Here is a 27,749-nt window from a genome sequence, read left to right as displayed (position 1 = left end):
TATTGGAAAAACTATCCCCAAAGGCAACAAGGCTGACTTATTCCAGTTAACCTCCAGTCCCGAGTGATCCCCAAACCGATCCACCAAAGCCATAACTTTACGAACTTCCCCCACTCCCCCCCTAACAAATAACAAAATATCGTCCGCATACAATAACATTTTTTCTTCCTTACCCCTCAGCCCAAAACCCTGCACCTGAGAGGAAGATTTAATGAGAATCGCCAGCGGCTCAATATAAAAAACAAAAAGCAGGGGGGAGAGAGGGCATCCCTGTCTCGTACCTCTCGTGGGGGAGAACCATTCAGAGGGTTCATTATTGACCATAACCCTAACCATAGGAGAGGAATAGAGCAACCTAACCCAAGAAATAAAGCTACCTCCCAATTCCATCTTTTCCAAGACCCTCCAAAGGAAACCCCACTCCACCCTGTCGAACGCCTTTGTGGCGTCAAGCGACAGGATGGAGCGGGGAACGTCAGAATCTAACTGCAAGTTAGCAAAGGCCCTGGATATATTATCCTGTATAAACCTTCCAGGCACAAAACCCGACTGCTCCACTCCTATTATATTAGGTGCAACCTCAGCCAATCTTTGCGCCAGGGCCTTGGCAATTATCTTGCAGTCGGTATTAATCAGGGAGATGGGGCGGAATGAATCAACCTTAGATAGATCTTTATTTTTCTTACCTATTAGAACTATACTAGCCTCCCGCATAGAGCGAGGAAGAGCCCCTGTTAAGCAAGACTCCTTGAAGATCTCCAGCAGCTTAGGAAGGAGAACATCCTGATATTCTTTATAAATTTCAAATGGGAGCCGATCTGTGCCAGGTGTAGAAGAGCCTCGAAAACTGTTAAGAGAGCGGGATAAATCTTCCACCGTTATTGGCCTATTAAGGATACATTTTTGTTCAGGATTCATTTTGGGCATGTATAGGCCATCTAGCAGAGTCTCCACTCCCTCAAAGTCACTCCTATCTGAGGACCTATATACTTCCTGAAAATGCTGAGAGACTATCTCTTTGATCCTGCCTTGATCTTGCGTGAGGATTCCTTTATCGTCAATTAGTGAGGAGATATATTTCCTAGGCTCCTGGGTTTTAACCAAATCAGCCAAATATTACCCGGGTTTACCCCCCTCAAGAAACCGGGTCTGCCCAAGAAAGAAAGATTTTTGCTGTGCCTTAGTAATTAATAACTCTGAATATTTTTCCTGAAGCTGTTTTAGTTTTTCCCCATTAGCTTTTGAAGGGTCAAAGGAAAAATTATCCTCTGTCAAACGTAGTTCTTTTTTAATCTCCTCTTCTTCTGTCGCAAACTTTTTCTTCTTCCTCTTAACCTCTCTAAATAATATACCCCTCAAAAAAGCCTTAAGGGCATCCCAAACAAATTGCGAGTGTGCCGACCCCTTATTATAAGACCAAAAAAGATTGATTTCAATCCTCATGGCCTGTTTAGAATCTAGTATCGAAAGCCAGTGAGGATTAAAACGAAACTCTCTCCCTAAACCCAACCCAAGACCTGGAAGCTTGATACACAGAAGAAGAGGAGAATGGTCCGACAGAGATCTAGGTTCATATCTTATTAGCCTCACCCACTTAATAGATAAATTATTACAGAAAGCTAAATCTATACGAGAGGCTGCATTATGGGAAGCACTAAAACAAGAGAAAACAGGGGAATCTCCATGCAGGCACCTCCAAACATCACACCATGACATCTCCTCTATAACCTTTGCGAGAGGGGTAGGGTACGGAATTCCTTCCGCAACCTCCCTCTCCTATCCAGCTGGCCATCCATTGGACAATTGAAATCCCCACAGATAAACAAAGGAATGTCACCTGTATCATATACAAATTGGATAAGTTTAACTAGAACCGCAAGGGAGAATGGGGGAGGAACATAGATGGCAGCAATAATTACCGTTACATCATACACCACACAGTGTAAAAAGATAAACCTACCTAAGGGGTCAATCTTACATCCCAAGTTTTTAAAGGGAATCTTATTGTGAATATATACTGATACACCTGAGGAAAAACTAGAATACACTGTATGGAATTGATTCCCCGCCCAGCGCCTTTTGATCTTAAAAATATTCTCTTGAGAGCAATGCGTCTCCGCTAGGCAGATAATAGCCGGCAGGAATCTATTAATCCTATCAAAAACTGCACATCTTTTGATCCTATCCCCCAAACCCTTCACATTCCAGAAAAGAATTTTTAAATCAGAGTAACTCATCTCTTAATAGAAAAACAAAAGCAAAACAAAATAAAAACACAAATCAAGAATAACCCTGGTCCAACCTCCGCTGTGAAATCCCCCCTCCTCCCCCCCCTCCACCCCCCTCCGACAACCACCCAACCCACCCCCCAATCCACCCCACACCAACCCATCCCCCCTCCTATCTGATTCCCCGGGAACATCGTACCCTTCGGAATCTCTTCTACAACCGGTCTCCAATCCCAGCTGGCTCCCCCCTCCCTCCACTCCCCCCCATACTCCATAACCAAAAAACCAAAAGAAAAAGAAACAGATTGCAATATCTCAAAAAGAATTAAATTACACTATGCCCTCCCCTTCAAGCCACCTGCTGGCCTCTACCGGAGAGGGGAAGAACAATACTGAATCCTTATAAACCACCCGCAACCGAGCTGGAAATAACAAGGAAAATGAGATATTGGCTTGGTGCAGTCGCTTTTTAACGTCTCTAAAGGACATTCTCTTAGTCTGAGTCGCTTTTGAAAAGTCTGGAAAAAAAGCGATTTTGACACCATTATACATTACATCGCCCCTTTTTCTAGCCATTCTTAATATAACGTCCCGGTTGCTTGAGCACACAGTTTTAATTAGCAGTACCCGCGGGGGAGCTCCAGGGGGCATAGGTTTTAACGGGACTCTATGAGCCCTCTCAAGACCAAACAGATCAGAGAAAGCCTCTCTTCCAAAAAGATCAGTCAGCCAACCGTGGCAGAATTTCAGTGCATCATTCGATTCTGCACCCTCTGGGAGACCAAGAATCCTGACATTGGAGCGTCTGGACCGATCCTCCAAATCAGTTATTCTTTCATTCGTAGCCTTAATCTGCTTTGCATGCTCACTGACAATCTTTTTTAATTCCACTGTCTCTGTCTCAAGCTTAGGAACAGACTTCTCCAACGAGATAACTTTTTCTCTGATTTTATTCAGATCATCTCTGATTAAGCTAACATCAGAGGAGAGAGACCCAACATTAGCAGTGAGATCAGTGAGGGATTTGCTACAGTTCATCAGCTCCGCAAGAATAATGTCCAATTTTTTATCCGGGTCTTTATTGGTCCCATCAGGTTCCAACTCTCCCTTCTCCTCCTGTAACACACTACGATCTGCAGCAGGGCCCAATAAGGGGGAGGGTGAGCGGGAACACACCGCCTTAGCATAGTTCACAGGGGACTTCAGAAAGTCGTCAATTTTAGCTGACTTGTCTTTGTTAGAAAGAGCTTTTTTAGAGTTATCTCTGGAAGACATTGTGCCTCTTGCTCCCAAACCCGTCTTTGTGCTGGAAGGAGTCGCCAGGTCAGATGAGCAAGTAGCAATCAGGCTAATTATAAAACCAATGGAGTGCTGCTGTCTGATCAAAGAATCGATTTGTTCCGTCCTCTCCCTAGTGAAAAGGAAGGGGGCAGCTTTTAGCTCAGGATGGAAAAAGATGAGCCCCCTAATTGATTTAACAACGCCCTCCATTTTGTCTTATACCATTAGAGTCATAGCTGAGATCTTGACTGAACAACAAAAAAAGGCCATCAAGGGACCATAATCTCAATGTGGATCCTCAAAAAAAATTATTTTTTTTTTCTTTTTTTTTTTCCTTTTTTTCCCTTTCCCCTTCCTTCCCCATGTCGGGAGCCCGGGAGCAGCGCGTAGGGGAGACCCAGGGGACACCCCGAGGGCAGCCAGCAGGCAACACATGGAGCCCGCTGCATCCCAGCGCCCCCCTAGGGAGATGGTGACAGCCGCGCGGCCCCACGCGTCCACCGCCCCCTCGCAACATGTCCCCAAATCCCCCCCACACACCGCAACATCCAGCATCCAACATGGCTATCAAAATTCAACAGACCTTGTCCGTACTGCGTAGAGAGCTCTCCACTGGAAGACCAAGTCGGCGTCTCCAATGCACGAGTGGCTGAAGGTCCCCATGATGTCAGCGTCTTTTCATTGGTGCCCGTCCTCACGTGACTCCCCAGGGCTGTCCCAGATCATGCCTGCAGTGCTGAAGCTCCCGCCGACCCCAACGCAACACCTCCACCACCAGGGAAGGGGGAGCTCCACGCCACCAGCTCCGTCCACCACCAGCAACCATCCCGGGGCTCCGGATCCAAAAGAGCCCCGCCGGACATCCCAGGCCTCCTCACCGGATCCAGGTAAGAAGGCTACCTCGGAAGGAGAAGCATCATTCCGGGGCCGGAATTAAGCCAGCAGGCGGTCCTTGCCGGAGGGAGAAGGGAGAAGGGAGAGGGAGAAGGAGAGCGAGCCGAGATGCGTGCGTCCTACGTCATGACGCCACCGCCCCATACAGATTTATAATTTACTTCTATTTAAGATCCCAAGTCTAACAGTACCTATCAGCTGCTGTATGTCCTGCAGGAAATGGTATTTTCTTTTCAGTCACAGTGCTCTCTGCTGACATCTCTGTCCGACACAGGAACTGTCCAGATCAGTAGCAATTCCCCATAGAAAACCTCTCCTGCTCTGGACAGTTCCTGTCTTGGACAGAGATGTCAGCAGAGAGCACTGTTTGTACACAGTGTCATCCACCTCTTCCAATGCGTTTCATGAATCTTCCTCAAAGAGTGGGGAGATGGAGGAGATGGGGAGGAGATTCTATACTCAAAGCCCAAACAATAGCCAATAAACTAATAAGACTAGTACCATATTTATCTGGCACTTCTGTCCACGGCTGCTGTCTCACTACATAGTCACCCTACATCAAATTGGCTTGCAACTGAGGGTGCTGGAATTGTATCCTGGGTTGGGCGCATGTTCCAGCTCCTGGCCTCTGTAAGTACTTTAGCCAATACTCAAAGACCTATCAAAAGGTCCATCCTACATCACTTTGGACCTGAGAGATCGGGTGCATTTGTAGGATAATGTCCATTAGAGGTAATGACACTGTTTTTGTTTTTTTCTTGGCTTTTCTACATATAAATTCCATTTTATTATTTTTATTTTCTCACAGTTCTATCACATTTGGCACTAGTTTCCTTACATTTTTTATTTGTTTTGTTGTGCATTCTTTATTTCAAGGCATATTATTTGATTAAATTTTACACAGCTGGGAAGGAACAACCAGCAACTTTCACCAGGTGACCGTGTTTTTATGATCACAGCCACAAATTATGATCATAATGATTATTCACGGCTGCCATTATAACAAGACGCCACCTTTCCCCGCTATGTTCCCAAAGAGGAAACATAGCCTGAATATAACCCTATTCTTTATAGAAACTCTGTTCCCACAATCTGTCCCCCCCCCCCAAACCACTTGTGCCTTCGGATAGCTGCTTTTAATCCAAGATCTCTCCTGGGGTCAATTTGGCAGGTGATGCAGTTATTGTTCTAAAAAACAACTTTTAATCTTGCAGCTGTGTCAAACTGCCGAGGCTTGTAGTATCTGTGCCCTAACTTTGCACCACCCCCTCCGTCCCTCCTCCCCACCCTCTTCATCATTAGGAATGCCACTAGAACATTTTCTCCTGTCTGAACATTGCCTTAACGATCCAGCCCATGTGCCGTGCTGACACAGGTGATGAATAGTAGACAATCTGCCTGGAGCATTCCTAATGATGAGGAGGGTGGGGAGGAGGCACAGAGAGGTTGTGCCAGCCTAATGCATACACAATCTAGGCCACGGCTGTTGGGTACAGGGCTGCCAGTTTAAAAGTTGTTTTTTAGAACAATAACTGCATCACCTGCCGAACGGACCCCAGGACAGATCTTGTATTAAAAGCAGCTATCCGAAGGTACAAGTGGTTTGGAGGGTCAGATTGTGGGTACAGAGTCGCTTCAAAGTTGTTTTTTATTAGCCAGGTGCAATAGCTAAGTAAGGTCTGCAAATACATTTTTATCTGCAAAATAATAAAATTTACAATTGCTATTATTTGTTTCTATAATGCAAATTTTACAAATATATGGTGACTTGTAAAAAATTGCACTACTGTGTATTGTGTAATATTAATGGTTAAATTCAGCAGAAAACTGTCAGAACAATGTGCTCATTTCCACACTGATTTTTTTCCATAGGAAGTGGATGGGGTTTTATAAATTACATCCAGTAATGCAATATCCTGTATATTTTCCACATGCAAAGTCACACTAAAATAAGTGAACATATCCTTCTTGTTTACTACTTATCTGTCATGGACGCATAAGTCTAAGGGCCCTATTATACCAAAAGATGTCTGACAGATTATCTGACAGATTTTTTCAACCAAAGTCAGGAACGGGCTTTAAACAGAGAACAGGTCGTAAAGATAGCACTGAGATTTCTCCTCTTTTTAAATCCATTTCTGGCTTTGGCTGAAAAAATCTGTAAGACATCTGTCAGACATCTTTTGGTGTAATAAGGCCTTAAGGATTCTGCATATCATGGGGGACGATATATATATAATGGAACTAAGAAAGAAGGGGAAGTGAAGAGCCGAAGTGGGCAGTGAGTAACGCTGCCTAGCTGATGCATTGGACGGACCCCTTCTATAAGGCCCTATTCCACCAACAGATCTGACGACAGATTATTTGCCAAAGATTTGAAGCCAAACCCAGGAACAGACAATAAATAGAGAACAGGTCATAAAGGAAAGACTGGATTTCTCCTCTTTTCAAATCCATTCCTGGGTTTGGCTTCAAATCTTTGGCAGATAATCTGTCGTCAGATCTGTTGGTGAAATAGGGCCTTTAGGCTTGTCAAGACTAATAAATTGTGCGTCTGTTTGAGGCCAGATTTAAACCTGAAAAACTCAATGCATGGGCACTACAATCCACTATCAGGCCTTGTTCACACAACGTATATGTTGTATAAATCATGGCTGTTGTTGCAATTTGCAACGACGGCCGTGATTTATATAACACATGCGTTGTATAGAAATGAATGGAATCCCAGCCGGAGCGTATACACACACAGTATAAGCTCCGGCTGGGATTCCATCCGTCCGCATGAGAAACTGATATGTCAGTTTTCTGAGGCCGCTATTCACTGAAAACAAATAGTTGCTGTCCGGCTCCAAGTAGTATAAAAATCTTTTCTTTATTGTAGCATATTAAAAACTGTACATGACAGTATCATAAACGCCAACGCGTTTCGGAAAGGCTTCCTTAATCATGGCATACAAAATAGTAAAAAACACATCTATTTATACATATATCCCAATAAAGGTAAAAGGGGAGGGAACAAAGAAAAGAGACAGGAAGGGGCAAAGTTCTATATCAAACACCTGTGGAAGCGAACACAGGGAGTAGCATACATAAAACCAGAGACGGACGAATAGCATGGAAAGAAGAAAACGCATAATATATCTAAAGGTGTAAACGCAACATGTGAATATAAACAAATATTAGAAACATGAGCGCATACAGTTAGTGGAAACAAAAAGCAGGGGGGGGGGGTCTATGCTATGAGGGAGAAATACATTTAACATGCTCAGAACACAAAAAAAAAAAAAAACTTTTTTGAAAAAAAAAAAAATAAATAAATGTACAGACTGTTGCAAAGTTGTTAATAAATAAAAGCCAGATCATTCTTCCTGTTAAGACCTAATGGTATATGACAGTCTAATTCTAGGATCCAAAAGGCTTCCCGTAGTCTAACCTGATGCAACCAGTCCCCCCCCCCCCCCCCCCCCCCCCCCCTCCGAGATCTATTAACCCTCTCAATGCCACATATAGAAAGAGATGACACCGTTCGACAAAATGTCTGGAGAGACCAGACATGGGGCGATGTAGCATCATTCTGGAAGCAGCTAATATATCTCCAAGGTGTTCAGCTAACCTTTTCTTGAGCTTTCTAATTGTGCACCCCACGTATTGGACATTGCACATTGTACATGTGGCCAGATATATGACATGATTAGTTTCGCAGTTGATCAAAGTGGGAATATGATAGTTCCTCCTGGTTACGCTGGAGACGAAATGTCTTAGGGGCATCTGAGGAGGGAACACCTGAAGCAGCCCGTGGTAGCTATCCAGCTACTTTTGGCCATCTTGTATATCATAAAATTGTGTGCTGTAAGGTGTAGAAAATGTTATAGGAGCTCCCTGAGTATCGGTCTTACGATGTTCTCTGTCGCGGAGATGGTAATCGCGATCATGTGATTCTGCAATTTTTCTAGCTCTAGTGATCACATTCCTGGTGTATCCCCTTGCCTGTAGTCTGCGTGTGAGATTATTACATTGTGAAAGATAGGTGGGATTGTCAGAACACGCACGGCGCGCTCTGACAAACTCCCCGATGGGGAGACTTCTAATAGTGTGCCAGGGATGGCTGCTGGATGCATGCAGGATGCCATTTCCCGAAGTGGCCTTACGATACAATGAGGTAATGATGCTATTGTGCTCACAATCGGCAGTTAAACTAATATCCAAAAAAGAAACATTGTGTGGATCCGAATGTGATGTAAAAACCAAATTAAGCCTATTATTCTGTGCAGCAGAGAATCTGAATTCAGCAGAAGTAAAGATCAGTGTGCAGTACAGTACCAGTTCAGTGCAGTACCAGCCGGGATGACCTTCAGTAACACAGGCCGTTCTGTGATCCGGCAGGATCGCAGAACGGCCGGTGTTATACTAAGTGGGAACATGGCCTCATGGAGCATGTGTGGGATTTTAACAAGGCTCAGAGCTGGCGGCCAAGCCCTTTGGGGGAGAATTATCAAGATCAGCACATGTGTGTACCGGTCTTAAATAAACCCTCTTCCCAATTTACTCCGGACGGACCTGCACCTGAAGCATGGCGGGCACAAAAATCTACACCTGTTCTGGAGGAGGTGTAGATTTCAGCCAAGGTTTATGCCTGTTTCCAGGCATAAACCATAATAAATTATGCCTTGCCAGGTCCCACTGCCCCTCCCCCACATTTTGGCTATTTTGGTGTTTTTGTGCACAGCGTAAAATTTTAAGCAACACTTATCATTTCAGCAGTTTATGCAGGTTGTGCCTTTTTTTTTTTTTTTTTAATTCCGCTCGGGTTTTATGTTAACTACTTTTTTACCCAGATTTACCTTGAGTGATTGTTTTGTTTTTCTGCAAAAAAAAATGCGCAGCAGTACTCAACTCCTGGCGTAGTTTTGTGCAATTGTGCAAAAAAACCTACACAAGCACACAAAAAATGGGCAAATTTCATCAAGGCCTGTGCACCTAATTAAATTTTTTTAACAAGGTCTGAAAGTTTTTGTGTAGTATGGAAAAAATGCGCATGCACAAAATAAATTGCGCAAATGATACATTATCAACTATTAATTAATGACATGTATCTCGTCATTCACACTTATGGGACTGTGTCAGTGGTTTCAGGAATCTCCTGTACGTTAAAAGGAAACCAATCAGCCCAATTGGGCTGATATGGTTCCCTAAACCACTGTATATTCTGAGAAGCTTGCATCAAGCCGCTGCTGCAGCAGGAGCTGTATACCCAGAAAAAAGCAGTTTAATCACCCGGGCGCCTGACCCTGAGGCGGGGAGGTAGTCATGTGGGCGGCTCCCTCCCAGTGTCTAGTCACCACTCTCTAACTGTCAGCATGCTCAGAGGGATGATTGACAGGCAGAGAGGCCAGTAACGGACCTCTCTGCCTTTCAATCATCCCCTCGGAGCCGGTACGTGCTGCGGGCTGCTTAGAAGCTGTATACAGCAGTTTAGGGAACCATATCAGCCCGATTGGGCTGATTGGTTTCTTTTAAGTAAAAATAGGCTCCTTTTTTTTTTTTAAGTTGTTGTACATCAAGTACATGAGTTCTGACTCTTACATGAGACACAAGCCATTGTGGCCTTTAGTTATGGATAACTGTCAGTTTAAGAGCTCACAGTTTTTCAAAATTGTGACTTGGTTTAAGAGCATTGCTTTGGTTTAAGAGCTCCCTGTACTGGGTAGGAGGGGGAGTGGAGGAGGGGCATGGTCTGCATAGCGAGGTCTACAGCACTGTATTCTGACCCAGGAAGTCTCCCTCACCTTCCAAATCATAGCAGATCCACTTCAGGCTGGGGCTTACATCAAGGGACAGGACTGTGGAGGTAATCTCTTCATAGTTGTAACCCCTCTCTCCCCTGACAGAGAGTGCTGCTATATACTGTGCCCACATCTGCCCTGCTCATTCCTTCCTGCTCCCTGCAGTCTCTGTCAGTCCTTGTGTTTCCCATCCTCTCCATTACTGTACAGTAACTTATAGTATCACATATTCTGCTGTTTCTGAATGTTTGTTTCATCTGTTTTACATGTTACTCAGAATAATAAATCATTATTTTTGGGGTGTGGAACCAATTATCTGCATTTCCATGATTTCTTATGGGAAAATTTGCTTTGGTTTAAGAGTAGATTTGGATTACAAGCACCGTCCCGGAACGAATTGTGCTCGTAATCCAAGGCACCACTGTATATATATATATATATATATATATATATATATATATATATATATAAAACAGCCAATAAGGAAGCAGTGAAAAACCACATGTGGGAGTTATATTAAACAATTGCAGATAGATACACTAAGCATACTTGTAGATGAACAGCTTATATCCTGTGTATCTATTTGCACTCATTGTTTTATGTATTGCCATCTGAGACCATTGTATTTTTCACTGTTTCTTGTTGCTACTGACTAAGTGCCAAAATGGCCTGAAACACGTTGGAGTCAGAACTGTGTGTAACTGTTCTTAGTAAAGATTTATTGCTGATTTATGAGGGTCATGAGGTTACTAGTAGAATTGTCTAGTAGGGTATAAGTAAATAGATTTATTTGAACCAGACAACCCTTTTAATCACTAAAGTATAGTATGTTTTATAAAACAGCTCCATTAATGAGGCAATGCAGTTGTCTACGATTTATTATGACAGCAAAGGTAAGACTTGTACTGGCATTACAGCTGCTTATTCACAGAAGTAATACTTTGTAGCCCTTGGCTTTCTTGGCTGTATTACAGGTAATTTTCATTTAGAGGTGCCATCTGCTACTATCTAAATTGGTGGTTAAGTGTAAACAAATTAGTCTTTAGATATGCCTGCTGTGCGGCTTGTGTTTGTAATATACTGTAGCCAATATTATTGGTAATGCATTTTTGCACTGATATTCTGACCGAGTGTCCCAGCCCAACCGAAGGTTTATTGACTCAAACTCAAAGCAGCATGAGGATCTAAAAATGCACGGACAAAAAAAATCTGATGTATGAATAAGTAATACCTGTGTTGGGAATTGCTAAGTCAATGAGCAGAGAGGCAGCTGTATTCATTTGTTAGAAAGGTTCTCCCATCTCATAAACGGATGACATATTGCTTGGATATGCCATCACATTACGATCAGTGGGAATCTGACCTCTGGAACCCCCACCAATGTGGATAAAAATGTAAAGAGGACAATAAATAATAAGACAGCATGGTAATAAAACAAGAAGCTAGTGAAGAAGCATTAAATGCTTTGAGGCAGGGATGGGGAACCTTCAGCTCCGCTTCGGCTGTCCAGGCATGATGGGAATTGTAGTTTTTCAACAGCTGGAGGGTCGAAGGTTCCCCATCCCTGCTTTAAGGTTCTTGAACAATAACATTTATTGTTTTTTTAACTCCAGTGTGTCAAGTGCAGAGAGCCTGTCCCATGTATTATATTAAAGGGGTATTTCACATAAACATAACTTTTGAGACTAACAATTAATTCCATACTTGTTATTATCTATTTAGTCTCCTTCCCTTAGTTCTTAGCTGCTGTTTTCTGCTGAATCTCAGAATAAAGCCCCAACTAAACGGGGCGATGTGGAGAGCAAGCAAGCACCGACCTGTCAGGTCAGCTCTTGCTTGTTCTTCGTTCCCCGCCCGCTATTACATGCGCCGGGGGGCTGCTCGGGTGGTTGTCCGATCATCTAGGCAGCCCATAGGAGACAGTGGCCGTCTGCCGCCACCGCTCCTGTTGCACGGATCTGGGAGAAGGAGACTGAATAGATAATAACGAGTATAGAATGAATGGTTTGTCTCACCATGGGCAGAAATATATCAAAAGTTATGCTTTAATGGAATACCCTTTTATTTATTGATGCAATACCATCACTGCTTACCTCCTCTGGGCATTGCTCCCTGCTTCTTACTACAGGAATGGGGAATCCAAGCTACAAACAGGGTTTCCCAGCCTAGAGCAGAAAACTTCTGCTTTGGAGGGGTCCGTGTCTGTACTGCTGCTAAACCGGCTCAGTTTGCCAGACAGGCAGGGGTTAAGTTGTGATGCTGTGCACAGAATCACCTCCTAACCCCTAGGTCACCTACTCTCCTTGGGTCCTGTTTGTGTAGTCATGTGCACAGCAGCCTCTAGTGATGGTCAAAAGATCAACACCCATTATTTCAGTGTTCTGCTCCCCCTAGGGGTTAAGGGGTGATTCTGTGCTCAGCATCACAATTTAACGCCCTGGCAAACTGGACCGGCTCAGCAGCAGTACAGACAGGGCTCTCTCCAGTTTAGAAGTTTTCTGCTTCTTGCCGGGAAACCTATTTAGAGGAGCTGGAAATTTTTTCATAATGAAGAGATTCCCAGCTCTAAGTATTGGTACTCGAACAGCTCTGATAACTGACGGCTGAACAATAGTTCAGCTGACAGTTATCTCCCCCAGTTTTGTTCCGAGCATACTTTGGTGGGAATTGTGGTTCGAGAACCGAATTGTTCAAACAACAAGTGTTTGAGAACAGAGGTACCACTGTATAAAATAATGAAAATAAATATAGGCAGCTAAGCTAAAGACAGAGAGGATTACTGCTAAAGAAAACAAAACCAACCTTAAAATGTTCTTTAATTATAAAAAGAATAAAAGAGTTAAAACTGACTACTGTGTTGCCATTTAAAAAGATGTGAGGGAGGAATTATAGAGGGGGATAAAGAGAAAGTAAATAGAGTGGTACCTTGGTTTAAGAGTAACTTGGATTGAGAACGTTTTGCAAAAAGAGCTCATAGTTTTTCAAAGTTGTAACTTTCAGAGCATTGCTTTGGTTTAAGAGCTCCCTCTACTGGGTGGGAGGGGGAAAGGGGAGGGGCATGGTCTGCAAAGTGGGGTCTACAGCCCTGTACTCTGACCCAGGAAGTCTCCCTCACCTTCCAAATCATAGCAGATCCACTTCAGGCTGGGGCTTGCATCAGGGGACAGGACTGTGGAAGTAATCTCTTCATAGCTGTAACCCCACTATGTGCCCACATATGCTCATTCCTTCATGCTCCCTGCAGTCTTTGTCAGTCCTTGTGTTTCCCATCCTCTCCATTTTTGCTATAATATGCCTGCACTCACACTCAGCTATACACACTGCTGCTATTATGTGCCTGCACTCACACTCAGCTATACACACTGCATAGATATACTATGTGTGTACACTTCAGCCGGGATTCCATTCATTTTCAATGTAAACTATCTTTTGAATTAATCATGGCCGCACAGCCATACAATTTGCAACAACGGCCATTGCAATTTGCAACAACGGCTGTGATCAATTAAAAAGATATGTTGCGTGAACATTACCTAAAACAGCCTGTTTACTAGAATCCATCTTCCTAGGATTACCAGCTATTATTCCTTTAACCCAAACATTTCTATGAAAACTGCAATCATGTGGCTAAGCATCCTAATAAGCAGTAAGGAAGAAAAGGCCCAGTGCAAAACCTCATTACCCAGTGTGAACATGGCTTTACTGTAAGCGAGGGCAGGCTCGGACTGGGCCACCGGGAAGTCGGGGGATTCCCCGGTGGGCCCCGCCCCCTCCTCCCTCTTGCTGGGCCCTGCCCCTGAGCCGGAGAGGGGCCTCCTGTTTAGATCCCGTTTAGTATGGGGAGCTCAAGGGGGCCCCCTGCTGTCTCCCACACTGCTGTGGGGAGTAAAGATCGGCATCAGCACCGCCCGGTGAGCTAATCATGGGCCCTCCCCTCCCCCTGCACTCAGTCAGTGTGGCCCAGCTCCCGGCACTGCTCTCTTCCTGCTTGTTATCAGGAAGATGCAGAGAGAAGGAGCAGCTGCAGGGCCCCTCCATCCCCCTCCCCTCTGCAGTGACATCTCTTTTCTTCTGCCACTGTGTGTGCTGTCGGTGCAGAAGAGAAGGGGGAGGGGCTGCAGGCTGCCGGGTCTGGCTGGGAGAAGAGGAAGTGAAGATGGAGACCAGAGGACTCCATGGAGCTTCCTGCCCTGCTTAACATGTGAGTTTTGTTTACTGTATATTTGTCTGTCTTTGTCATCTGTGTGTGTTTGTACATCTGTGTCATGTGTTTATGCATGTGTTATATCTATGTAATGTGCCTGTGTGTGTGTGTGTGTGTGTGTGTGTGTGCATCTACCATGTTTATAGTGTATATTATGTAATGTAGTTCTATAGATATTTTATTGTATATATGTAATCTGCATGCTTTTGTATCTGTCTGTCCTGTGTCTGTGTGTGTTAGTATGATTAGATGTATGTATATATGTAAGGTGTGTTGTGTCTGCATGTTTGTGTATCTCTGCAGTATGTCATTTTGTGTGTATGTATGTATGTATGTATGTGTATGTGATGAGAAGACGTTCGCCTTTTGGAGGTCCCAGTTGTGCAGGAGATCTGTGAGGCTTAGGCGCCGATCAGCTGATTGAGGATTCTCACATCAAAGATGATAGGAGTTGTAGTAGACGTAACAGTAAGACTTTAATCAATGGATAATGTGTTTTGTAGAAAACCCTCAATAGATCTGACGAAGAAGGTTCCCCTCAAAACATCCATTGATTAAAGTCTTACTGTTACGTCTACTACTATCATCTTTGATGTGAGAATCCTCAATCAGCTGATCGGCGCCTAAGCCTCACAGATCTCCTGCACAACTGGGACTTCCAAAAGGCGAACGTCTTCTCAATTATTGCACCGACTCAAAAAAAATATATATAAGCAGCATCAGCTGCCGCAGTAGACGCAGGTAGGATAATGCACTCCATCTGAACAGAGTTTTAAAAAAGCAGCAGAGACAGCACCGAAGTAGTAAAAAAATTTTGTGACTTTATTCAAACCCTCTAGTGTGATGTTTTAATTTTAGTCGCACAAGAGGGAGTGAATAAAGTCACTTTGGTGCTGTCTCTCCTGCGGAATGATTGTACCGAGTCTCCTGGTTGTGTTGAAAGGGCTGCAGATGGCGTCAAGGTGTATAAACCACCACTAAAGTGACTGGCAGTGTTGGGCTTGTAGCCCCCATGGCGAGCAGCAAGTTTAGCTACTGGCACAAATCTGTTCTGCAGTAATACGCCATGTGCGCCTTATGGTGTTCTCTGCCATTTCCTTGTACATGTATACAATGGCAGATCACATCTTGATAAGGCTAGATTCACACTATGTAAAAGTACTGCCGTTGTTGCCATTTGCAACAACGGCTGTACTCTGTACGGTGTAGGACACTGCCTTTACTGCTATGGGATCCCGGCCGGAGAGTACACACATGGTATACGCTTCGGCCGGGATCCCATACTGCGCCGCAAAGAACATGTCAGTTTTCGCCCGCCGCAATTCAGTGAATTGGGGCCGAATCCTCTGGTGCACTCCCATCTGCTTCTTCCGGTCCTAACTAAAAATCTCCAGTCCCTTTAACGCTTTAATGACCACTGATATGCCATTCATGAAGGTCCTTAAAAGTCTTATTCTAGCCCAACAGCTTGTGGTGAGGCTAGAATGAACCGTTATGGGTCTCCTCTGCTGGAAATTGTAATAGAAGAGAAGACTAGATGGTCATTTTCTCCTTCATCTTCTGAGGCTGTGTTCACACATGACATTTTTCATATGTTTTTGCAGCAATATTCTTGAAATTTCATTTAGGTTTCTACATAAATAATCCTGTTTTACCGTAACTGCATAAACCAGTAACAACTGTACAAGTGACTGGCAGTGCACTAGCATTGCTGCTCACATACACAGCTCAATGCAAAGTCACTGTAGTAACGTGAAAGGTTTGCCGCTGATTATGGCTATGTTCACACTACGTAAATCTACGGCCGTAGTTCTCGCCGCAGAACTACAGCCGTAGATGTGCGGCGTGGAACATAGCATTGTTTGCTATGGGTCCGCAGAAGGACCTGGCAGTTCACACAGTGAAGCGAGCGGCTCCAGCCGCTTGCTTCACTCTGTGCTATGGGAAGCTCTGATGCGGGCGCGCGCTGATGCGCCCGCATCAGAGCTCCACGGAGGAAAGATCATCCGGCCGGTACTTAAGTACCGGACGTGATGATCTGGGCTGAGACCGGCCGTTCCGTGACCCGTCCGGAGTCACGGAACAGCCGGTCTCCTCCATATTGTGAACATTGCCTTTGTCTGTGTATGTCGGGTGGGCCCCAAGAATCAATTTCCCTGGTGGGCCAAGGTACCCCAGTCTGACACTGAGCGAGGGCACCTTGCTGTGACCCTTCACCCAAAAAAGTGCCCCTGGGTTCTTTTCCTCTTCTTCTATGGCATGTAGGCACCATAAAGGGTGTTCCCTGATTTGGTCTCTGTTCTATAAGCAAAAGCAGAAAGCTGCCTTCATGTGTTACCCTATAGCAATAACAGGTCATTGTAAGGGGTTTCTGCACTTAAACCTGTGCCGCTGAGGTGATCATCAGGCTGGCATCTGCCTAAAATGAAGTTTACGTATGCATCCATTTATTTGTCAGGAGTACATTAGAATCTATGAAGATCAATCATACAATTTGACATTCTCTTTGTTTTTACTTAGACTTGTTTCATTCTAGCTTTAGGCTATCTGTGATGCTAACCTGTCTTGGGGCTAAGAAGATCGTCGTTCCACTGCAAGTTGTAACAGAAGACAGCTATTCCATGAACTTTGCTTTGCTGATTCAGTCAGTCTTGTCAGCAAGAGACACATATGACGTGGACCATGCAGAAGTCCACTTCCTGTTAAGTGGCAGACCAGTGCAACCTATTACTGTACTGGTCATAAAACAGAAGTCATTTACTGGAAGTACATAGGAAGTATAGAAATTTTATATTTTTGAAATTTGGGAAAACTACAGTGGTTCCTTGTCATACAGCCTCAGGTTACCATATTTCCAACATGCTGCGGTCTTTCCTGGATCATGTAACAAACGACCCCTATCTTTCATAAGATAACTAGACTTTCTGTCTGACCCAGTTATAACTTGATCACTCTTACCAAACTGACATACCCAGATCAGCTGTGAAAGTGGCTACTGTATATAGTCCATTTTATTAGGAACACCTGCCCTTTCACAGTTTGAGCCCTTTATGGAAATTAGGCACCCAGCTGTTTACCCTATGGCAGTATGACACAAGGGTCATATAGTCATGGACTGATTCTAGGAAAATGATAGTGTTTTCTTTGCTTTTCCAGCCTGTACAATACATGGAACTCAATCCTTTAGAGCATCTATCAGACAATGTAGAATGGGCTGTTTAGAGCATGTCAGTCTATCTAATGTGCAGCCACTCTAACATGCTGTGCTCCCCTGTCCAATATTCCTGCAGACCAAAGACCCAGAACCATAGATTTTGTCTATAATTTATGTGGAGTTATTCACTTTTTATTGGCGATTGTATAAATTCCTATAGAATAATATGGGATAGTGTTACACAGGAGAGAATTTCTTTTGACATGTCACCTTCTTCTGCTACTATTTATTCACTTGCTGGCATTTGCTTTTACCTCTGCTATTTAGTAAAAGCTTCCATAATTGGCCCCACTATTCTGCTCTACCATCCTGGGGATATCTGAGTACTAGGAGCCATTGTTAGGACCCAGGACAGGATACTGCTAAAGGTGAAGCCTGGTTCTCTAGCCTAGCAACCCATCACTGTTGTTGTGGTTGAGTAAAAAATTAAAACAATATGCCCAAATGATTAATTACTGCCATGTGAGATACGTTGTAATCTAATTAATCAATCAATTTGATTGATCACCTGTGCTGGAAAAGAAAATCCATTCCATGGAGGACAAACCTAACATTAAAAGACCTAAGCCTGTATTACACGCACAGACAGCGAGCGGGAAGGATGGGTGGGGCCATCTGAACGATCCTCTGATTGTTTGGATGGACCATTAAAGTAAGTGGCGGTCTGTTGCCCCCGCTCCTATTACACAGAGCTATGCGCAGCACGAAAATGCACGCCCCATACCTAAATAAACACTGACAACTTTTGTGGCAAATATTGGCCGCTGCACTTTAATATGGGTCATCAATAAATAACACTGTTAGGCAATAAACCATAATTAACATTATAAAAAATATTCATATCAGCCAAATGGTCTTGGACCACGTCTGCCACTCAAGCAGAGGGACAATACCCCACTACTAAAATGCAACGACTATACTAAAAAGCCTTTTAACAGGGCAGATGGGCGGGGGACTTGCTCCTTCTTCCGCTACAGACGAAAAGAGACTGGAGCAAGAAACACTTTCCTAGCATCTCTTCTTTATGATTGAACTCCTGGGCGGACAGCAGATACAGAACCAGCTAGAACTGTAAGTCCATCTATAACAACAAAAGGAGGAGGGAGCAGAGCATAGAGCAAACCTTCAAACTGATCGTGATTTTTCAACATGTTGAAGGACCACGGCACAATGCCGGTTGATCGTTGCCTTTCAACATGTAATAGTACACTAATATGAGTGCAAATGGCTAGATAGAGCTCGTCATCTATGCAAAACTTTATTTTCCCCCATAGTACTTTTCAGCACCAAGATATAAACCCAGGGAGCAATCCTCAGCATGGTAAAAGCCCAGGTATGTCCAAATATTGTCCTCCTATTCACCATCTTTGTACCTACCTGTATTTATCTATGCCATTAGATAATAAGAACATAGGCCGGATTTACATAAGCTTTTACTGTGTTGGGGACATCCCCTGGAATTTTGGGACTTATTCTTATTTCTTAGGCTTATATCTCAACACTGCAATGGATACCAGAGATATAAAAAGGTATTCCTAGAATCATGATGACAAGCCCTATCTAGTTATGGATTTGTTTATACCCTTATTTTCCTGCTGACAGGCCCGCTTTACTGGATCTGCTAACAGATACCACAGACTACCTTCAAGGATCTTTTGATATCCATGTCTAGATGGGTCAAACCCATTTTTGGTGGCACAAGGTGGCTGATAAATAAGGTCACTGCGTTAACATTTATGGAATAGTTATGTATAGCTGCGTTGAGATTTGAGACTCTTAAACCATAAAGTTTTAAAGAGCTTTAACATTACATTATATAAGTACATAGGAAGCACTCATGGGGTATCCAAGCCAGACACTGTTGGCAGCAGCCACACCTGCTGTTTCTGAGCTTATGAATGAAAAGCCAAAGTGTCAATGACTTTCTGGCAGCATGTCAGAATACACTAGAAAGCAGATGAGGAAGCAGAGCACTACTGCATCATTCTTCTCTTTGTTATGCCCAAACATTAGTTGTGTTAACTGTATAATGGTTGTTGCCAGTGTGTTACAGGCTATAAATCTATGATCCATAGTATACAATGGACTCTTTGTTCCTGATGTTTGTTAATATTTCAAGTGCTAAATGCTTTAAATGATATACTGAGCCATCTGCTCCTGTGCATACTGTTTCTGCTACTAGAAAGCAAACCCAATTTAGGGGTTTTAGAGCTAAAAAAAAAAAAGAGCCTGGTATGATGGGGCCAGTGTCATGGAAGTATATTCCAAAGGCTCATCTTTTCTAGTTTCGTATTTATGGATCATCAACTTTTTTGAAAGACTTTTGGCCAAGGGAGTAGCTAGGGTCCTAAAGCATCTGGGGCACGGGCCTTCTGAGTTGATATAAGTAGAACATGAGAGAGATCTTTGCCCGCATAGTATCCCCATCTAGCAACCAACCTCCGCCCCCACCCTGCACTTAGTATACCCCTGGTAGTTAGCCCCATTAGTAAAGCGTATTGCAATTTAGGTGTCTCCCTGGAGGTATTCCCTGTGGTAGTTGGTCCCTCTAACTAAATAATATCCCAAATGTAGATAGTCCCCATGTAGGCATTCCCCCTGGAGGTAGTCCTTCTGGCAATTGCCCCCCCCCCCCCTCATATTCCACATGAATATAATCCCCCTGTCCCCGTATGCATCCCCCTGCAGGTAAATCCTCTGTTGACAACCCCCTCCATGTAGGCATCCCCCTGTAGGAGATACCTCAGTATTCAGCCCTACTCCATATATGCAGCCACCTACCCATGTAAACATTGCACCATGGTAGTTAGTCCCCCATGAAAGGTGAAAAAACTAAAAAACCGAAAACAAAACCATACTCACCCGCCTTGCAGCCCAACACTCCTTCTGGCGTATGTCTTCTCACCCCATTCTGCGAGATTCATGAGTGACGTCCCTTGTGCCCGCAGAACTGGTGGAGGGAGTGGTCTCCTGAAGCAGAATGCTGCCTGCACCCATAAGGGTTGTCATCAGGGTAGGGAGCCAATGGCCGCTTGCCCTTACAATAACAGTGCTGCATTATTACAGGAGATTAGAAAGCCGATAATTTTGCTTTTGATAACATTATTAAGTACATAAAAAATATATCAACTAAGAAAAAACACAGTTTAAAGTGCTGCTGCCCTTTATATCTTCCAAATAAATTCATTACTGTAATTTCTATCTTCCTCTTCTCCATTAATATCACACAAAACCCTTCCAGCTCTTGAACATGAGATTTCTATTGTACAAAATGAAATGGATTGTTAGAGGTAAGTTTCCAAGGGGATCAAGGTTGTCGCGTGTTGTTAGCGTGCACTAAAGCTGACAGCTAGATATACTGTAGCTGAGATACAGGTACAGATACAGATGTTTCTTTTTCTTTGCGTTTATAGTACACTAACTTCACACTGCTGTTTTGCATCCATTTCAGTTTAATTTTAACTTACAGAAAAACGTGGTCAACCCTGTCTTGTGTATGTAAAAATAAAAAGGAATTTGTTTTGATCCTTTTTTTCTTTTTATAATAGTCAATGGAAAACGAATTTTGCAGTATGGCATACAACAGCATCCGTTTTTTTTACCATCCATTTTTGCATTCATTTTTTTTTCTTTAAATGTACATGTTCATGCAGTGTGAACCTAGCCTTAGCTGTTTTTACAATTTAAACAATTTTTGTTTCCAAGTTAGAAATAATGGCAATTACGGCTGTTCAGCATTAGGCCGAGTTCACACAACGTGTGTCACAGAATGGCCGATTTCCGAAGTACCGGCCGTTAGAACTTCATTTATTTTGAATTGGGTTGCAGGCGCATCTGTTTGTGCCCGCATCCTAATTCACCATAGCAAACAATGGAAAGTGAGTCCAGAGCGGCCCTTTCCATTGGGTGAACTGGCAGTTCTGTGTGGCTGCTAGTCAGTGAATAGCGACTGAACAAAACTGACATGTCAGATTTTTGTGCACCTGCTAGAAATCCCTGCCAGAGTGTATACTATGGGGGACATTTATTAAGTCCGACGTTTTTTACGCCGAACTTAAAAATGTCCCCGCATCTCCGGCGCTATGGGGATTTATGTAGAGGCGGACTGCCTCTACATAAATCCTGTGCGCGACGGTGCGCACAGCCGAAAACCTACGCCAGCTGAGGACTGGAGTAGGTTTTCGGCGAATGGTGAATCGCGCGGACTCTGAGTCCGCGCCCTCCGTTCCGCCCCCTTCACACTCCCTCCCCGCCCCCCGGCGGAAAGTGCCGATTTGCAAATATTTTATTCGCAAATCGGCACTTTCCACCGAAAAAAAATGTCCCCCTATGTGTATACACTCCTGCTGGGATTCCTCTGACTTCAATGTAATTTATCTTTTCTATTAATCACAGCTGTTGTTGCAAATCGGCAACAACGACCATGATTAATAGAAAAGATACATTGTGTGAACATGGCCTGAAGATGTTAGAGGGCTATTTGACAATGATATGTCAAGGCATTACAATAACTCTCTGAAGATACTGCAGTAAGTAAGGGGAACAGGAGGCCAGGGATACTGCCTACTATGAGCACATGTTTGCATATGAACGTGTTCATACATGTTACTGTTGGGACATATGCTTGACTTATAAGCAGCGTATGTGAGGCATCACATTATTCCATTACAAACAGAGGTGTATGACATTTACCCTTATAATTTATAGAGCTCGCCACCTAATAGCGTTATGTAATGCCCTTTGTATTTATGATGTAAGATTAGTCTTCATGGATAATGTCAGTGCACTTGGGCATGGGATAGTGCTGTATGATCTATCTGAATTAAGAACATTCACATAGTATGTTGGCAGTTTCTTGACTCAATTTTATGGATTAGGTTTAACTGCTGTCCTATGTAAAACCACAAAGACACAAATAAGCATATCATACCTGATACGACCTGCTGATATCTCCCTATAACGCATGGGGCGCTGAGGATGAAGGTAAGTTTCTTGCCTTCATCCTCAGTGCCATTTTATTAATATTATCAGTTTATTCCCAATGCTAATGAGGCATTTTGGTGCACTAGGGGTGGGACTACCTCCCCCACTGCGCCGACCCCCCCTGGCCCAGCCCACCCCTTCAAATGAATAGTATAGTGGTCTGACTGGTAGGCGGGCTGGATCGGTGGTAGTCCCACCGCTAGTGCACCAAATAACCTCTTTGCATATGGATTAAACTACAAAGTAGACAAAAACAGCGTAGAGGATTAAAGTAAGAAGCTTACAACCAGTCCACAACCAGTGGACCTGTTATCCACTTTTGACCCATCTGTCTATAGTGCCAGTAAGAAAAAGAAGTGTTTTTGTTTTCTTTAATGTATTCTGGGGTTTTCTCTCACTTTAGGAAGTGATTCAGTGAGGCTCTCCATTTGATGCAGTTGTGTTTCCTGAGTAAAGGTCTCCATATACTTTTGTCTGTGATAAGTTTGGCCATCAGTATTGAGTATAAGGGGCTCTCACAACCATCTGCCAACATAAATGTGAATAAAGGGATTGGGCGTGATAGAAAATCACTGCCCATCTCCTTTGCTCTCAGAGATATAAGCTGCAGGTACAGAAGTCTGGCCTAGCTTAATCCCCCGCTCTCCCCATAAAGAACACAGGAATGCTTGGCCATGTGGAACGTTCCTGTGTATGAGAAGGAAGGGCAAGATAACTGTTGTCCAACCAATCCTTCAGCCATCAGATAGGCCACATAACACGCTTACATCATATCATACTGTACTTGGTATGATGTAAGTGTGTTATGTGGCCCATCTGAATCAGGTGTTTTCCCCTTGATTGGGAGGCGTTCCTGGAACAGGGTATTACATACTGCCAGTTGAAAAGTCTGTTACAATCAGTTCACACTAGCCATGATTAAGAGGCTTGTCCTCACAACTAGAGATGAGCAAACTTTTCAAAAGTTCGTTCCGACTGGACTTTCGGATTTTTTCAGAAAGTTTGGTTCGACCGAATTTCGGATTTCTTCGGATTTCATAGTTTAAAGCATCTATATGATACGGTGGTAGAGTATTTGGTTGAATTTAGGGCTCTACATGTCAGTAACATCATTATGTTTTCGATATCTCAAAGTCATTTTTTTTTCAGACTTCAATATTCACCATTACAGGGTATATGCAGGAAATTCACTATTACAGGGTCTATGCAGAAAATTCACTATTACAGGGTCTATGCAGGAAAAAGGTCACAAATGCAGTAAGCAGCAGTAGTCATTGGAGGCCAGTGGAGGTCCAGCAATAGTCATTTGAGGCCAGTACCGAAGCAGCAGTAGTCAACATGGAGGACAGGCATCAGCAACAGTAGTCAACATGGAGGCCAGGAAGGAGCAGCAGTAGCCAACATGGAGGACAGGCATCAGCAACAGTAGTCAACATGTAGGCCAGGCAGGAGCAGCAGTAGCCAACATGGAGGCCAGGCAGGAGCAACAGTAGTCAACATGGAGGTCAGGCAGGAGCAGCAGTAGCCAACATGGAGGCCTGGCAGGAGCAGCAGTAGCCAACATGGAGGTCAGGCAGGAGCAGCAGTAGTCAACATGGAGGCCAGGCAGGAGCAGCAATAGTCAACATGAAGGCCAGGCAGGAGCAGCAGTAGCCAACACGGAGGCCAGTACAGGAGCAGCAGCAGTCAACTTGGAGGCAAGGGCAGGCACACCAGTAGTCAACCTGGATGCCAGTTAAGGCCCTGCACCAGGTATTTTTGTCTGTCAGGATAAGACGGATGTGATATATACACTATGAGAAGGGTCCAAGTATAGAAATTGTCTATATGTATAGCACTTTTTTAAAGACTTTTATGCTATACACCTGCACCAGGTATTTTTTTCTCTCAGGATAAGACGGATGTGATATACACACTATCAGAAGTATAGGACTTGTATATCTGTAGAGCATGTTTTTGTTCCGTGCACCCGTTGCTGGTAGTGCAAGATCCCTGCTGATTGGATGTGTTCTAGGCATCATGGGAAAGCCTGGAACACTTCCTGCTTTCTATAATGGCGGCTGCCATTTTAGAAAGCAAGAAAAAAAAAAAATCTGATCGGACTCAGATTTTTGGAAAAATCCGAACCGGATCCCATACCGGCCGAACCAGTTCGCTCTTCTCTACTCAAAACGCGTCGGTGTATTTTTTAGCATATTTGTTTTTTATGTTTTTTTGTAATGCCCAAATAGAGAACAGATTGGATTTTAGAAGCTGTGATCACTTAACTCTTTTGCAATGCCTTATGTAGGTGCCCACCTAGGGCATCACCACCTACCAAATAGCTGTCAATTCTATTGGTCCCATTTGCCCTGGGCACCAGAATACATTTGCCTTGCCCTGTCTACTACCAAACCTTTATTGTCCAAAAATCAACAACCACACTGTGTGACAAATATAGAATAACAAAATACATCTAGGAGAGGCAAATACTTTCCTTTAGAACAATATAAGGGATACCATAATCTGACCACATACACTGTACACTGGAGATAAAGGAAGGACATATATAATCAATTCTCAATCATACATTGTCAAAAAAACATTTCTGGAAAAGGAAAGCCCAATCCCTCTGGTTGGAAGTGCCTTGGCGAAGTAACTGAACCATATAACCTATCAGTCTAAACACAGGCACTAATTACAGCTGTCTATGAATCCTGTGCCAGCAGATCAGGGCAGGCAGGAATTACCCATGTTTAGAACCATAGTGATTACTCAACCATTTGGCTGGTCTCCAAAGAAGTCATTGGGAAGCCTCAATGAAATCTAATGTAGCATGAAAGCTTGGAAGGTAGTGTGAGCTTCTTGGTCGTGCTGCATTACATAACTGGAAGGGTTTCAAGTGCTGCAAAGCTTAGGATGAGCGATACAGCACTATATAGAGTTGTGCATAAGCTTTTGGGTGATTCTCTTAATAACAGGATCAGAAGGTTTAACTAGAATGGGATTTATTTAGTGCCCTATAGTAAGCATGAGATACAGTAGGTAAGATAAGCAAGTAAATAAAAAGTAACATTATAGTGGAAAAATAATATAGAGTGCTCTGTTATTATTATTATTATTATTATTATTATTATTATTATTATTATACAAGTATTACTATACAGTGTTATTGTTATTGTCAATATTGGCGGTATGGGCTTCAATGTTGTGTTTACTCTGTCCTTGTCAGCACAATAAGCAACCACTCAATCAAAATGAATTGCTTTAAGTGTCTATTCAATGGTTAAAAAAAAAAAAAAAGCTTTAGGTTAACTGTAAGCTGTTTCATCCTCGCAGTTACATTCCTGACGTTCTTATATCTGAAGCTGAAAAGCATACACCAGTATTATCTGTGTGTGAGTCACATTAAGACAGGAAATCTCAAGCAGACCCACCCTTCCTTCCTGAAAGTCAATTGCAAAATTCTAGGCAAGTGTGACCAGATGACTGAATGAATAGTCAAAGACGTGTGGCAGACAATGCAGACTGATCAATCCATTCAGCCCATCTCCATCAAAAAGAATTTACAACAATTGAATCTAAACCATGATAAGCAAATGGCTGTTTTATCATTTCACCTAGTAATAGTGTAATAGTTCTAATTGTTACTATTACCAGGGGTCAGACAGCTGTTTTACACATTGTACTACTGGCAGATTCACCAAACAGGGCATGCTCGGATTAGTTTTAGGGTAGGGTCCTTAAATGTGCTCCACTGTTTTTAAGAATCATAGTGTCTTTGAGAACTACGACACAGGTTTATTCTGACCTGGATTTGAACATTTAAAATAAGTGACTTGTCATTTCTTTGACATTGAATCTGTGCAGATTCCACTTTGAGTAGCCTGGATGCTGATTAGTCCCAATGCTGCCCCCATTAACCATGTGTGACTATTGGAAAAGGTCACTGCACTGATTATATAGCCCGAGCAATTCTTGCAATGAACCCAATTATAAAGTACCAGGAGTAGAATAAAATATGTTTTTTAAGGAAAGTGCCAAAAATGAGCACATAAAAAATGCATTCTCACATAGAGTTTCCTGTGAAAACTGATAAAAGAAATGCTGAGCAAATGCACCGAGCAAATTCATTATGTCATTCAATATTTGTATCCCCTAAATGACTTTCGGTAACTGTGAAGCTCACAAAGACTAAACTGCTCTAGTGGTGAGACTTGGAATTGAACATTAAAGCATTAGCTTCTTGCTAGTGTGGAACTTTTGTACCGTTTGTAGAACTTGAGGAATGGGTTAAGCCACCACTGATATAGATGAGGCACTTATCATTCATTTTACTTGTCAATTGTGTTGTCTTTTGATACACAGTGATTAATTAATACAGTCAAGCTTATTCCCAGGGCAGGCCTTAGGGTAGATTGCATCCTGTACAGAATATGCTTTTGGCACTGCATATCGCCCTCTCACCCCCCCCCCCCCCCCCAACCAGTAGTATAAAATCTGAAGTATACATCACTGGTCAGGTGCACAACTCTTTTCTACCAGAGAAACATTAGATTCCTTGCTCAAGCATATATTGTATTAGGCCTCCTCTGGGCCACCATATAGTACTTAGATCCCTTATGTGCATCCATATAGCAGTAAGGTTTCCTATGTGTCCCTTAATAGTAGTTAGTGCCCCTCTGAGCATCTATATAGTATAAGGCCTTCCTCCCTGTGCCCCCAAATAGTAGTTAGGTCCTTCTGTGCACCATGTACTACTTTTCATGGTGGCCAGGAGTGGTCACAACCACCCCCGGACTAACGGGCAACCGGACATTAGGTAGAACTGATGCAAAGTGTGGGTGCAGGTGCGGCGGCAGAGATTACAGAGTCTCACTTTAAATGATGCTGAACTTTACTGGAACTTATCTTTAATGCAGAACAAATAGTAACAGTACTAAGGTACTTAGTGCAAAATCAACTGGAACAATAATAGCTTAAAGTAGAGTACAATAAGAAGAAGCTGTGATAGGAGATAGAGGCCAGATAGGAGGGTCCTTTCCTAATTAGTAAGTACTTTACAGAGATGTAGGTGAAGTCTGAAGAACCCCTTGTACTCACGTATAAATAAGTCCTAGGTATCTTATCTGACCGCCTTCTGCCTCTCAGTATCAGTAACCACCCTTATAGGTAGTACGAGT

Source organism: Dendropsophus ebraccatus, chromosome 6, assembly GCF_027789765.1.
Source record: "Dendropsophus ebraccatus isolate aDenEbr1 chromosome 6, aDenEbr1.pat, whole genome shotgun sequence".
NCBI classification, from domain to species: Eukaryota; Metazoa; Chordata; class Amphibia; order Anura; family Hylidae; genus Dendropsophus; species Dendropsophus ebraccatus.
This window is presented reverse-complemented; position numbering follows the sequence as displayed.